At 47.0% G+C, this 14,013-nt stretch overlaps 1 long non-coding RNA gene across 2 annotated transcripts in view; it reads left to right on the top strand.

The window, feature by feature from the left end:
* The window catches only part of LOC136176923 (uncharacterized), a 77,745-nt gene that overhangs the window by 41,419 nt on the left and 22,313 nt on the right, over nt 1-14,013 (top strand). For both annotated transcript variants that reach the window (XR_010664650.1, XR_010664649.1), the window contains exon 2: nt 11,367-11,412. This is a non-coding gene — a long non-coding RNA (uncharacterized lncRNA). The remainder of the gene's footprint in view (nt 1-11,366; nt 11,413-14,013) is intronic.

Consider the following 14,013-nt stretch of genomic DNA (forward strand, 5'->3'; position numbering starts at 1 on the left):
ACAAACGTTCGGTCCTCTCTGTCACGTGACGTGCCTCCCATGAATCAGCAAGAGTTCTGCGACTCGTAATCCCTCAGATTCTGTCTCGTAGCTGCACCGTCTGGATGGAACACAATGCCTCCTTGTCCTCAAGAAAAGAGAGAACACAGCCTTGCTTAACTGCAGGAGAGCTGGGATTACTGATGAGCAAGCAGAATCCTTGGTGACCCTGCCTGTCTCTGCCCCACCAACGACAGTTTAAAGGGAAATTTAAACCTGCCTGGATAGGGCAGCATAAGAGCCCCTGGAGTGGTGGCTGGGGGGCTGGGGGGCTGGGGGTAACACTGAGGACTTGCTGATCTCAGCTGGGGCCAAGCAGATGTGGAAACATCAACCCTTCTGCATCTACATGTTCAGCCCATCTCAGTGGCTCAGTCATGCCCAACTCTTTGTGACCCCATGAACCTCGTGAACAGGGAAGCCTGTCCATCACCAACTCCCAGAGCTTACTCAAACTCACGTCCATCACATCGGTGATGCCATCCAACCATCTCATCCTCTGTCGTCCCCTTCCTCTCTCCCACCTTCAATCTTTCCCAGCATCAGGGTCTTTTCCATCCCTGCTCACAGAGGGGTGTCCTCTAACCTCTACTGAGATAGTTATGGGAAACTGACAAGGAATCTGATCAAGATTCTAGGTCCCTGGGGCCAGGAGCATGTGGTGTGTGGAGCTCTGAGGCCAGGCGTGTGGATCCCATGGTACTTGTTTTCCTGTTCACCCCCGTCTCATCTATGAGGGAAGGTGAACGGGATGAACTCTGGATGAGAGGGAAAGAAAGGAACAGAGAGGAGAAATCGGGAGAAAGGATGAAATAATTACATTGGGGAAAAACAGCATGTTGATAGTGGTCGTCTGGAGGTGGTGAGATTACGGGTCACCTTTTATATCTCTGTAACTGCCTTCCTTTTCTGTATTTTTACATGTTAGGCACTTTTAAATGTTTTCATCATTTAAAGGTAACTTGATTTATTTCAAGGGCTTTCCTAGTGGCTCAGATGGCAATTAATCTGCCTGAAATGCAAGAGACCTGGGTTCGATCCCTGGGTTGGGAAGATCCCCTGGAGGAGGGAATGGCAACCCCCTCCAGTATTCTTGCCTGGAGAATCCCATAGACAGCGGGGCGCGGCGTGCTGCAGTCCACGGGAGGTCAAAGAGTCTTAAAACACTACATAGAAGTTTTCCTGTTTATTCTGACAACGGCTTGTGAGGTTGACAGTCTCAGCATTTTGATTCAATTGTTTACACTATGCACATGAAGATTAGAAAAGGTTAGCAAAGAATTCTCTCAGCTTATCTGTGAGTCAAGTAGTAGATCTGAGCAAGGATCTGAGGACAGTTTGCACCACTGCGTGGGTCGGGGTGGTCTCCGGGAAGGGGCTGGAGCCTGGCCTCAGTATGGAATTTGCAGGTCACTGACTGCGGTGACGATGTGGCTGAACCTTCAGTGGCAGAACTAGCCTCTCCCTTCCCCATCACCACGAGCCCGTTTCTCAGACCTGGGTCAAGACACCAAGCCCTCTCTTGTGTGGAGAAAAGCCCCTCCCCTCTGCTCATGACTGAATAATGAAAGTCCTTATTTCTGACTGTTAAAAACTTCACATTGATATGAATACTTTAAAAACGCCTTTGTAAAGACAAAAAGGATGTTTGTCATGTAGTGATTAGCACTGTTGCAGGAGTTGGCCACGTGGAGCAATATTAACTTGAACAGATGTAAAGCTGAGAAGTGCTTCCCCATGGCACAGTGGTAAAGAATCCGCCTGCCAATGCAGGAGACCCAGGAAACGTGGGTTCAATCCCTGGGTGGGGAAGATCCCCTGGAGGAGGAAATGTCAACCCACTCCAGTATTCTTGCCTGGAGAATCCCATGGACATAGGAGCCTGGCGGGCTACAGTCCACAGGGTTGCAAAGAGTCAGACACGACTGAACATGAAAGCTGAGAGTGGATAAGAGAGTTGGGTTCGTAACTCAGTTAATGCAGTTTTTCCCTGTGTGAGTCAAGCCAGGCCGGTGACTTGCGGTTCTGTCACTTGAACATTCTTTCCCTCTGCATCACTGGAGAGGTCATGCAGCCTTTCTGATCTTCCAGCTGTTTCTAATCAAATTAAATGAAAACTTGGAAACAGGCTCCATATCGTCTCCAAACAGGTCTTGCTTCAAGCAATCCTGGGGGAGTGAAATCTTCTTATCACCTGTTTACATGCATTTATTTCATTCCTGACGCAGAGAAGAACATACTTAGAGCCCTTAACTAAACAGAAGATCTGCTCGAATCGCTGTCTGGCCCCCTATCCTTTGTAGGTCTCCCGAGAGGGTCTGTGTACCGAGATTGTTTGAAGCTGGCTGATCAAACATGATAACTAAGGCCTCGGGAGACGCTGCCAGGACCTAGGTGTTGTTCAAACACCAGGGTCAGGAGACGCGTCAGCAAGGAAAACTGTGCCACAGCCTCACTTTTGAGTATAGCTGCAATATCTCAGATAGAAGGCTGGCAAAACGTCTTCAAAGATATAACACAAATAAAACCATGGTGTTCCATGTATTATAAATCAGCATAAGTGTAATTACCAAGACCACAGGAGAGCTGGTGTCCAATCCCAGCTCCATTTACTGGGCACCTCTGCACAAGCAGTTTCCCCTCTGAATATCAGTTTTCCCATCTGTATAATGGGAGCATACTCCTCTCATTGCAGTGCCTGGCTTATACCTGAGGAAACAGAGGAAGGGAAATCCTTACAGCCGGTGATGGGCAGAACCAGGATTCTATTGTACCTTCCCCAGACTCAGAACCTGGCTCTTCACGTTTAAGCTATAAGGAAGCCAGGAAGCAGACGTTTTATATATATATATATATATATATATATATATGGCTTCTCTTCTGAACTAGGATAGAAAGAACTTTTTTAGACATGTAGACAGATGCAGAAATCATAACAGAAAATGTACAGATTTAACCACATGAATTTTTTAAACTTTTTAATGTAAACCACTGTTGGCCGTGTCATCCCCGCCTTACTCGGGAGAAGTCAGGGGGTTGTTCCTGTTTCTTCCTGATGGTCCCCGCCCCCAGGTGGACTCTGGGCTGGACGCCAGCCAGGTGCGAATCCAGCTTCCTTCCCCTCATATCCTATCAGTCTGTCTTGTAATTGAAATATCCTACTTGGAAAGTCAGCATTTAAATGTTAGTCTTTTATTTTCCCTTTGACATTTGTGTTACAGCAATTTAAGTTCCCTCGAGGCAAATGAAGGAAGAAGGTTAAATACAGTCGCCCCACCCTGCCCCCTATAATTCCAACATCAGCCCCACCCCGGGGTTTGGTGGTTTGAGTTTGTCTCCAGATTCCCGCTTGAGCTCCAGGGACAGACGTTCCTGTTCATTGAGCTGGGCTCTGTTGAGATTTGAATCCAGCCCTGCCATTTACCCTGGGATCTGAGACAACTTACCTCTCCTGTCTGTTTTCATCTGTAAGAATATTACTTTGCGAGGTTATTTTGAGGATTGATTCATTCATGGGACGTTTTCAGGACAGTGTCTGGCACACAGTAAGTGTTCAAGAAAATTGTGCCCGAACGCAGATTACCAATACTGTTGTTGTTTTTTAATCACTAAGTCACATCCTAGTCTTTGCAACCCCATGGACTGCAGCCCACCAGGCTCCTCTGTCCTTGGGATTTCCCAGGCAAGAATACTGGAGTGGGTTGCCATTTCCTCCTCCAGGGGGTCTTCTGGAACCAGTGTCTCCTGCATTGGCAAGTGAGTTCTTTACCCCTGGGCCACCAGGGAAAGCCACCAATACTCAGCTGCCCCAAACTCAAACCTACTTTTGAATCTACCTGTAAAGCTCTGTGGAAATAAAAGGATTAGGTAGTAGTCTGTACTTCAGTCTCATCTGAAATGTTACTGCTTCTCTTCCTGACCCCATGGACTTCCTTGTGGCTCAGCTGGTAAAGAATCTGCCTGCAATGTGGGAGGCCTGGGTTCAATCCCTAGATTAGGAAGATCTCCTGGAGAAGAGAAAGGCTACCCACTCCAGGATTCTGGCCTGGAGAATTCCATGGGCTGTATAGTTTATGGGGTCACAAAAAGTCAGACATCACTGATCGACTTTCACTTTTGCTTTCTCTTCCTGATGGAAGATTCTGCTAACTCTCCCTTCTCACAAGGTAAGACTTTTCCTTACTGAGTGACCTACAGTCACCTGTAACCTACGAGGTGGAGTTAACTGATCCAAGAGGCAAGTTTGCAGAGGATGGCATGATTCCTTCAGCATTAACATCCCGTTTGTGTGTGTTCAACTATAAAGATAAGTTCTGAATCAACCTGTAGGAAGATGAATAAAATGAATAAAATTAGCTCCACTGGACTTTGATCCAAACATACATTATTAGGAGAAAAGTAGTTTTCAGTCTGCAGAATTCAATTGTCAAGCTATGAATCTGAAAATTTTATGGAAAAAAGAAAAAGTGGAATCAAAGGATGTGGCGGCTGGAAAGAGTTAAGGTCACCCAGAGCCCACACATTTTAAAGATGAGGCATGAGCTCGAGAGGCAGGAGGGGACTGGTCGGGGCCCCAGGGAAGTCCTGGGACAGCCCAGAGCAGACCCAGGGCCACCCAGGGCTCCCACGGGAGCTGCTGTAGATGGCAAAATCGATCTCCTAAACCCGTTAATGCAGGGTTGTCCTGAAACCTCCTGGGGACCAAGAGATTCTCCTAAAATCGGCGGAAAGAAATTGGAGAGCATGCTGTCCTATTATTTTGATTTCATGAAAGTGTTTTGAAGTCAGAGTTAAAATTCAGACTGTCAAAAATGTCCATGTAATTTCACCAGGTGTGTGTGGTCTGTTTCAGCATTTTGTGGTAAAGGTGCATTCAGGTTTTCTATTTCAAATACACTTTTTTTTCGAAAAGTGGAGTGTGGGTAGAGAGGGTAGAGAGGTTTTCGTAGAAATGTTTGGGAAGAAACTCCTCATTTCCAAAGCAAGGCTTTGATATAGAAAAAAGCAAGGGTGTTGATTTTTCTTTGGGGTTTGATGTTTCTTTCTGGCACTTTGTCATCGCACTGCATATGGAAAACTTGTCGGCCTTTTTTTAGCAAATGGAATAAAATGGAATAGTTATCTAAGGGGGCAAGGCATCTGGTCAGGAACCCAAGCCCCTGGCTCCCAGAGATATGCTTGTTTGGCGGAGCCGTTCCCTTCCTGCGTGCCGTGTGACACGCAGGGCCCAGAAACCTAACTGCCTATATTTTCCTATAATTAAAACTCAAGCCTATCTGAGCCCCCTTTCTTCCCAAATCTAGAAAATTTACTCAGTGTCAACTAAAGCTATCACCGCAGAGTTGCTCCAGTCATTTCAGGATCTCCCTGCACACTTCCTGCTGCTCTGAGAATGATGTCAGCGCCAGAGGCTTGTCCACCTCGCAGCCGGGGCAAAGGGCACATCTGGGGAAGTCTTGAGAATTCCAGCTGCGCTTCATCTGCAGTAGCATCCAGGGAGGAGCACAATTTGTATACGACTGGGCTTTCGTCTCCTGAAATAACTGATTATGGAAATGTTCGTTCCCTCTAGACGTTCTGTGATTCCTCTGAGTCACAAATGATCTCTTTCTGCACTGCAGCCCTTGTATTTTGTATTTCTTGTATCACTGACCACATGTTTTGTATTTTGTTGGCGTCTTTTTCCATTTTACCTTTTAGATGCAAAAAGAAAAGATGGTCTTATTCATTAAAAGAATAACCACAAAATCCAATGCATGGCAGTGCTCTAAATATGTTTTCTGAGTGAATAAATTCATGATTGTATCAGTCAGGTTTCCCTGTGGTAACGCTGTGTAAGGAAAACGTCGGCAACTTACGGCACTTATTTCTCCCTTGGGGTCACGGGCAGCCAGGTAGCTCTGCTCAGGCTGCTGTTGGCTTCCGTTCTGCCCCACAGCCTCCATCTGATGGACTCGGGCTGAGGGAAACACTGCCTGGAAGGCGTAGTTGTCAGAGGGCCAGCGGGAAATCCCCATGATTCTTCAAACATCCACTTGGGATGAGCAGGAGCCACTGCTTCCCTCACTCAATTAACCGCAGCGAACCAGCCAGCCAAACCCAGTTCCCTAGGAAACACACTTCTCCTGGCGTGGGGCAGGAGCGAGGTAGGACAGACTCGGAGGCAAGAGGGGATATCTGCTGAAAAATAATGTAACCTATCACAAAGACACCGGAAACAGAACGGGAAAGAGGCAGATCCATAGGAGAAGTTCCAGCTGCAGCAGAGCTACCACCCAGACAGCCCTGACAAGGATTTTTCCCATTAACTTTCCATTCCTGTGAATTTCCTGGCTGGCCAGTTGTCACACACATGCAGCTCTAGGCTGAATGGAAAATTTACGCCGAGGACATAAAACACCGCTCAGCTGTAGAATGACACGCAGGCTTTTCCTAAGATTGAGTAGCTCCTTCCCACCCAAGAGAAGAAATAGATGAAACGAAGCCCATTAAAATTTTTAAGCATTTTTATTGATATAATTCATATACCATAAATTCACCCCATTTAAAGTGTAGAATTCAATTCAGTGGCTTTAATATATTGTAAGAATTGTGCAACCATCATCACAATATAAATTTAGACCATTTTTCCATCATTTCAGAAAGAACCCCCTACTCATTAGCCGTCTCTCACATAAATCATCTCTCAACTCATGGCAACCACAAATCCGCTTTCAGTCTCATAGATTCTGGACGTTTCCTAGAAATGGAATCCTATGATATGTTGTGTTTTGCTTCTGCTTTCTTCCATCAAGGCTCATGCATGCTGTAGCATATGTCAGCACCTCACATTTTTTGTGGCTAAATAATATTCCACTGTATGGATGGACCACATGTCGTTTATCCATTCACTGGTTGATAGATGCTTAAGTTGGTTTCACTTGGGGGGCTACTGTGAACACTCTGTGTAGATTTTTGTGTGGACAGACGCTGTCATTTCTCTTGATTACATACCAAGAAGAGGTTGCTGGGTCGTATGGTAGCTCTATCTTTAAAGTTTTGAAGGACTGCAAGCTGTTTCCCTAAACAACCACACTAACTCACGTTTTTGGCGGTGGTGTACAGGGTTCCTAATTTCTCCTATCCTCAGGGACATTCATAATTATCTTTCTTGGACTTGGCATCCTAATGGTTTTGATCTGCATCTTCTTTAGAGGCAAAGGGTGTTGAACATCTTTCCATGAGTTTATTGGTATTGTTTGTATATCTCCTTTGGAGAACTATCTATTCAAAGACTCATTTTAATTAGGTTATTTATTTCTTTATTATTGAGTTCCAAGAGTTCTTTGTGTATTCTGAATACCAGTCCCTCATCAGATAAGGGATTTGGAATTATTTTCTCCCATCCTCTGGGTTGTTTTTTCACCTTCTTGGTGGTTTTACAGAACGAAATCAGTTTTCCTTAGGTCTTAAGCTTCTTTCATGCCAACACCTCTGAACTTTCTTAACTGGACTTCAGTGTTGCCAGAGCCTTTCAGCTTGAAATAGAAGTCTCACTGCTAGTTTTCCCCAGGGTCACAGCACCATGAGAATTTGTTTTGTGTTGTGTTAAGGAATAATTTCACTCTCCCTCCAGCCCCAGATCATCTCACAGGGAAGACGCTCATCAAGTGGGCTCTAAATCCAGGGCCCCCCTCAGAGTGGCTCCTGGGGACCCCAGAAATTGTTGTCAATCCTGATAAATGTTCCAGGACCTCACCTTCATGTTCTCAGTGCTCCTGATCTACTACCTAGAGATGAGAGGCGACCTAATTGAAACAGCTAAACCCGTAAATCTCCAAGCATGAATGTGCCTTTGTAAACCTGATCTCTCCTGAGAGCCCTTTGTTTCCAACATGCAAGAGAGCCCTGGTGTGGAAAGCCTGCTTTTAGTATCAAGCAGGCTTTCAAACAAGTTTCCCCTGTGGCTCAGTGGTAAAGAATCTGCCTGCAATCCAGGAGCTGCAGGAGATGGAGGTTCAGTTCCTGAGTTCAGAAGATCCCCTGGAGGAGGGCATGGCAACCCACTCCAGTATTCTTTCCTGGAGAATCCCAAGGACAGAGGAGCCTGGCGGGCTATAGTCCATAGGGTTGCAAAGAGTTGGACCAGACTGAGCGACTTAACAGGCCTGCATGCAGGCTTTCAATCAGCAAATTGTAAGGGCGCATAGAGCTCTTACAGGTCAGCTGTTCTTCAGGTCACTGATGAACTGACCTGCGGCACAGAGGGTGCGGGTGTTGGCTGTGGGGCCCTCGGAACTGTCCATCTGCCAGATGGAGTCACAGGTGTGCGTTTCACCACGCTCATCTCCCAGTTACACTTTTTAACACATGGAAACTTGCTTACAAGTGTGAAGAGGTATGCGAGTACCCAGACCCCATGAACCAGTACTGACTGTCTTAGGTAGGGTTTCCCGGATAGGACCGCGCCCCCGGAGGGAGGCTTTGTAGGGAGTCCCTCAGGGGCAGCTCCCGGGAGCCGTGGTCCCGTGAGAACACGGGATGGGGAGTGCTGCAGGTTCATGCTGTATCCTTGGGGCTGAGCAGTTATAGGATGAGGGGTCAGGAGGGGGTGGTGAGGTCTGATGGTGCGCGTGTCTTGTGGGTGGAGGTCTCTGCATGCCCTGGAAGCAGGGTGGGGTGGGGTGTGGCTCTTCATTGGGTGCGTTTGCTTCTGCAGGCCCAGAGGGTCTGGGGCACCAGAGTTTCAAGGCTGAAGGGGGAGCTGAAATCAGCCCAGCTGTCCTTGGCACGATATTCCCCCTTCTTGGACTCTGCTGTTCTGGCGGTTGGGTCCTGAGCCTGGGGGTCGCCCTTCTCTGCCTTCTCCCTCTGGGAGGCGGGACCCTCACTGTTGCTGTGAAGATGTCCTCTGGCTTCTCTGACTCTCAGTCACTGTAGATTGCTCGCAGATTTTCATGACCTTTTCTAGAGGGTCAGCTGAGCTCAGCTATTGAATTCCACTATTGTAGTTACTATTGCCCTAAGACTTGTCACACATCTGGCACCTTCCAGTGTCTCCATCATCGCTGGCAAAATTTCCGCAACAAGATTTAGTTTCCCAGGGCAGCGATGACAAACTGGGAGGCTTACACAACAAATGTGCATTATCTTACGGTACTGGAGGCCAGAAGCCTGAAATCAAAATGTCAGCAGAGCGGGCTTCCGCTAAGGGCTCGGGAGGACCCTCCCTCGCCTCTTCCAGCTTCTCGTGGCTCCTGGCGCCCCTGCCTCTGCCTCCATCTCACATGCCTTCTTCCTTACGTCTCTCTGTCATTGCGTTCCCCCTCTCCCCCTTGGCAAGCATTCCAATCACTGGATTTAAGGCCAATCCTAAATCTTATTTTGAGGTCCTTAGCTAATTCCATCTGCAAAGGCACTATTTTTAAACAAGGTCCTGTTCTGAAGTTCTAGGTGGACATGAATCTTTGGAGACACTAGTCAGTTCACTATAGAGAGCCACTTTGTGGCAAGGGCTGTTGGTGCTTAATTTACCACCAACGAGGGGATGGTCTTTGCCAGCCAGGTTGCGTGTGAACCAGTTCCAAAACCCCATGTTCTCTTTGTCAGCCCACTTCTGATACCAGCTTCACAGGTTGGGTTCTCCAGGAAACAGACCCTGAGCAGAGTTCAGCCTGCAGGTTGTTTATTATTCCTGAAAGAAACTGATATTCAGGAAAAGTTATAATGCTGTGCATGTGTGTATACTAAGTTGCTTCTGCCTTGTTCAACTCTTTGCAGTCCTATGGACTGTAGCCCACCAGGCTCCTCTGTCCATGGGAGTCTCCAGGCAAGAATACTGGAGTGGGTTGCCATGCCCTCCTGCAGGGGATCTTCCAGACCCAGGGATGAAACCCATGTCTCCTGCACTGCCGGCTTCTTCTTTACCTCTAAGCCACTGGGGAAGTCCTATATAATGCTATATGGCCATAAAAATGCACCTGTGAAGAAAATGTAGTGACATGGAAATAAGTTAATGATAGAATCTTAAGTGAAAAAGGCTAAACTGGTGTATATATAGCTTAATATTATTTTAGAAAAAATAATCTGAAAAGTTATTCACCGAGCTATTAATGGTCATGAAATTATGAATGGATGATTTTATCTTCTTTTCTGCAGTAATATGTTTTACCTTTTATAACAAAAAAGGCAAATTATTTGACAATAATCATTCCAAGGATTGATTTGTGTGTGATTAATGAGAAATAAGTCACCTTTGTCACCTCATACTACGGTTAGAAGATCAAAAGCCCAAAATATTAATGACAGAATGGAAGGCAAACACCCTCCCCACTGCCCATCTCATGTTCCAGTGTAGGTCAGAGGATGTGATTCCCATTTCCTGGGGGTTATGGGCTCTCAAACCCCAGGGAGCCTCAAGGCTGCATAGTAAACCCTTTCAGTTCAGTTCAGTTCAGTCGCTCAGTCGTGTCCAACTCTTTGAGACCCCATGAATCACACCACGCCAGGCCTCCCTGTCCATCACCAACTCCCGGAGTTTACTCAAACCCATGTCCATCGAATCGATGATGCCATCCAACCATCTCATCCTCTGTCGTCCCCTTCTCCTCCTGCCCCCGATCCCTCCCAGCATCAGGGTCTTTTCCAATGAGTCAACTCTTCGCATCAGGGGCCAAAGTATTGGAGTTTCAGCTTCAGCAGTCCTTCCAGTGAACACCCAGGACTGATCTCCTTTAGGATGGACTGGTTGGATCTCCTTGCAGTCCAAGGGAGTCTCAAGAGTCTTCTCCAACACTACAGTTCAAAAGCATCAATTCTTCGGTGGTCAACTTTCTTTATGGTCCAACTTTCACATCCATACATGACCACTAGGGAAGCCCAAGAATACTGGAGTGGGTAGCCTATTCCTTCTCCAGGGGATCTTCCCGACCCAGGAATCAAACCAGGGTCTCCTGCACTGTAGGTGAATTCTCTACCAGCTGAGCGACCCAGGGAGCCCTCTTATTGTACAGCGAACGTCATATATGATTTGAGGACACTAGCTGCTGAGTGATGTGCTAAGCAGAAGGCCCAGAGTTTTCTCCCAGCCCAGATGAGCCAGGTGTTCTCAAAAACCAAATAAACGCTGACCTCTGGGTGGCTCTTCCTGAGAGATGCTCTATTTCTTCATCACCAGGAAGACACATAAGCAGGATGCTTTGTGCAGAAAGCATAATCCTGAAAATTAGATGTAGAAATTTAATTTTTATGTTATTTAAAAGTTCAAAAGTTATTTTTGCATGACATCTTTTCACACGAGAAATAAAACACTATGAAGAATGTTGAAACCTCCTTATTTCTCTCCACAGATCCATCTTATCTTCCTGCTCCAGAGACAACCGCATCAAGCATCTGGTAAGTATTCTTCCATTACACTTTCATATTCTTACCACAAATAGGTAGTCAAAGAAATACACTGTTATGTTTTGCATACTCTCAGCTTTACCAAGTGCTACCATATTGTACATATCTTTCAACTTTTTTTCTCTTCGGTATTCTATGTTTTTGAAATTCATTCATGCTGACTCACGTAGATGCAGGGTATCCATTTTAAAAGTCAATTGTGCTCAATTGTGTGAAAGTATCGCAACTTACGTGTCCCCTTATTCCTGGCCTTTCAGACTCTTTACAATTTTGCTAATGAAAGTGAGGTTGGAACCGCCGCACAGATGGTCTCCATATGTAAGTTTACTGTCCCTAGAAGGGAAATGAAGGCTGTAGAGGTGTTCATTTTCCACATCAATAATATTGACAAATTATGCTCTGAATGGTTGTGCCAATTTATGCTCCTGGCAGAACTATACGTGGGTTTCCTATTTCCCTGAGTCTTGCCAATTTTTAGTATCATCAGACTTTTAAAATGTTGCTAACTGTAGGGTGTGAGATGGCATCTCCTTTTAACCTGAATTTCCCAGACAACTAGTTGGGTCGAACTTTGTGTTATTCAGGGTGAAGCTAAGCTGATGGAACAAAAGGCCCGGGTCCAGTTCTTCTCCGTCACCACCTTGCGTTGGGGGTCAGGCTGGTGGGTTGGGGGCCCTGCCCCATGCTCAGTCAGGGGTCCTCCCCGTTTACACATTGCTATCGCTTAGGTCACCTTCCTCGTTCCAAAGGCTGAAGTTGGGAGGTTGCCACATACTAACTTTAGGAAAGAAATTGGAGAGTTTCTGGGAAAGCAATTTTCTTATTGGCAAACAAGGCAGAAACTGCACAGATTCCTTCTGCTAACGTTCCACTGGCAAAATCTCGGCGCATCCTTAGACGGCACGGCCAGGGAACCATGGTCCCTGTGGGGCAGCCGTGAGTCCAGGAGGACGCGGAGAGGGGGACCAACTTTTCTTCTCTCTTTTCTTCTTCTTGCTCGGCTTCTGGGCTTCCTTTTCCATGACTCAGCTAGTAAAAGGTCTGGTCAGTTTTTATTTTATTTGCCTGTTCTTGTTGATTTCTGGGAATTCCTTACAGATTCCAGTTTGCCTATTTAATTCACACAATAAATCTGATCATTTAAATGTACCAGTGGACATACATCATGTATATGTAGTAGGTGCATTAGATTCCACCTGATGGCTCCTGAATCTAGTTTCCAGTTTCCTTGACACTCTCTGTGCACTGTGTACACTTTACTCTCTACTCCAGACCAGGGTCACTACGGTCCTGGGCGTGTGGGCCATGTGTTTGGAGCATCTGTGTGAGATCGGACCCTCCTGAGAGGGTCTCTTCTCAGAGCCACTACTTCCTAAGGGCAGCCTGGCTTTCTAACCCTCTTGCAAACAGTTTTCAGCTAAGACTCATTCTAGTGGAGCCAAGGAGCTTCTTTCTCTCACTGTTCAAACCAACCCAGCTTGTCACCCATTACTGCCCTCACAGTGGGTAGGACTCAGTTTCCCAGCATTTTGCACCCAGCCTGCCACACAGCTTGGAGCCCCACCCACTGGTCCGGCAGCGCCTCCGCCTGACTGCCCAGCTCCCCCGCCCAGGTCTCTGCCCCAGTTCTGGCCTGCACAGGGGGCCTAGGGCTCAGCCAAGGGAAAGATGGGGAAGAGGGCGGAAGGAGAGAATGTGGAGAATGCCTTGGAAAGTGATTTTGCTTTATTCATGATAAATCAAGTTTTAAAAGTGAGAAGGGAGAATTTTAACCATGTGTGGAAGAAGTGAGTATATAGTAAAAGTTGTATTCTTTTAGAAGTGAATATATAGCAATAAGTCTTATTCTTTTATTGCTATACTTGGATTTTGTTTTAAAAAGGATAGCAGTGGTGTTTGGGGGACAAAACGTAAGACGTTGATTTTGCCTGTGCAATCTACCCCTGCAGGTGTTAGGCAGGCCCAGGGGGCAGGGGCTGTGAGCTGGGGTGACCACGTGGGGACCACGGTGGGGAATGAGCAGCGGGAGGGTCTCCGCCCCCCACCTCCTCGTCCAGCGTGGGGTTACTACTCACTCACTGCCTAAGTGCTCGCTGAGTGGCTCCACAGGCCAAGTGATGTCCCAGGTGCTGAGATGCAGCAGAGGTTGAGCAGGTGAGGTCCTGCTCTCATGGAGCTTAAATTGTAGGGCCAGAGACAGACAAAGACACACAGGATAATGAAGATGAATATGAGCATGCCGTTGAGTGGTAAATACTCTGGAGAGATCTCGAAAAAGAGGATGAGACAGAGACTGGGGCCATCAGGGAAGGTCTCTCTGAAAAAGTGACATGTGAGCTGTGATGTGCTTGATAAGAAGGAGCGACTCGGGTGAAATTAGAGGGGAGATCACGAGCGCAGAGGCTCAGCTCCTGCGGAGGACCAGAAGCGGGGTCGAGGTTAACAGGTCCCCGCGGGACGAGGAGGAAGGCCGGAGGAACTGGAGTGAGGGCAGAGGGCTGCGAGATGCTGGAGCCAGACCACGCAGAACTGTCAGGCAGGTCTGACGCACAAGGCCAGCAGTTTGATCCAGAATCGGGTCCGCCTCCGGGA

Source organism: Muntiacus reevesi, chromosome 10 (genome assembly GCF_963930625.1).
Source record: "Muntiacus reevesi chromosome 10, mMunRee1.1, whole genome shotgun sequence".
NCBI lineage: Eukaryota > Metazoa > Chordata > Mammalia > Artiodactyla > Cervidae > Muntiacus > Muntiacus reevesi.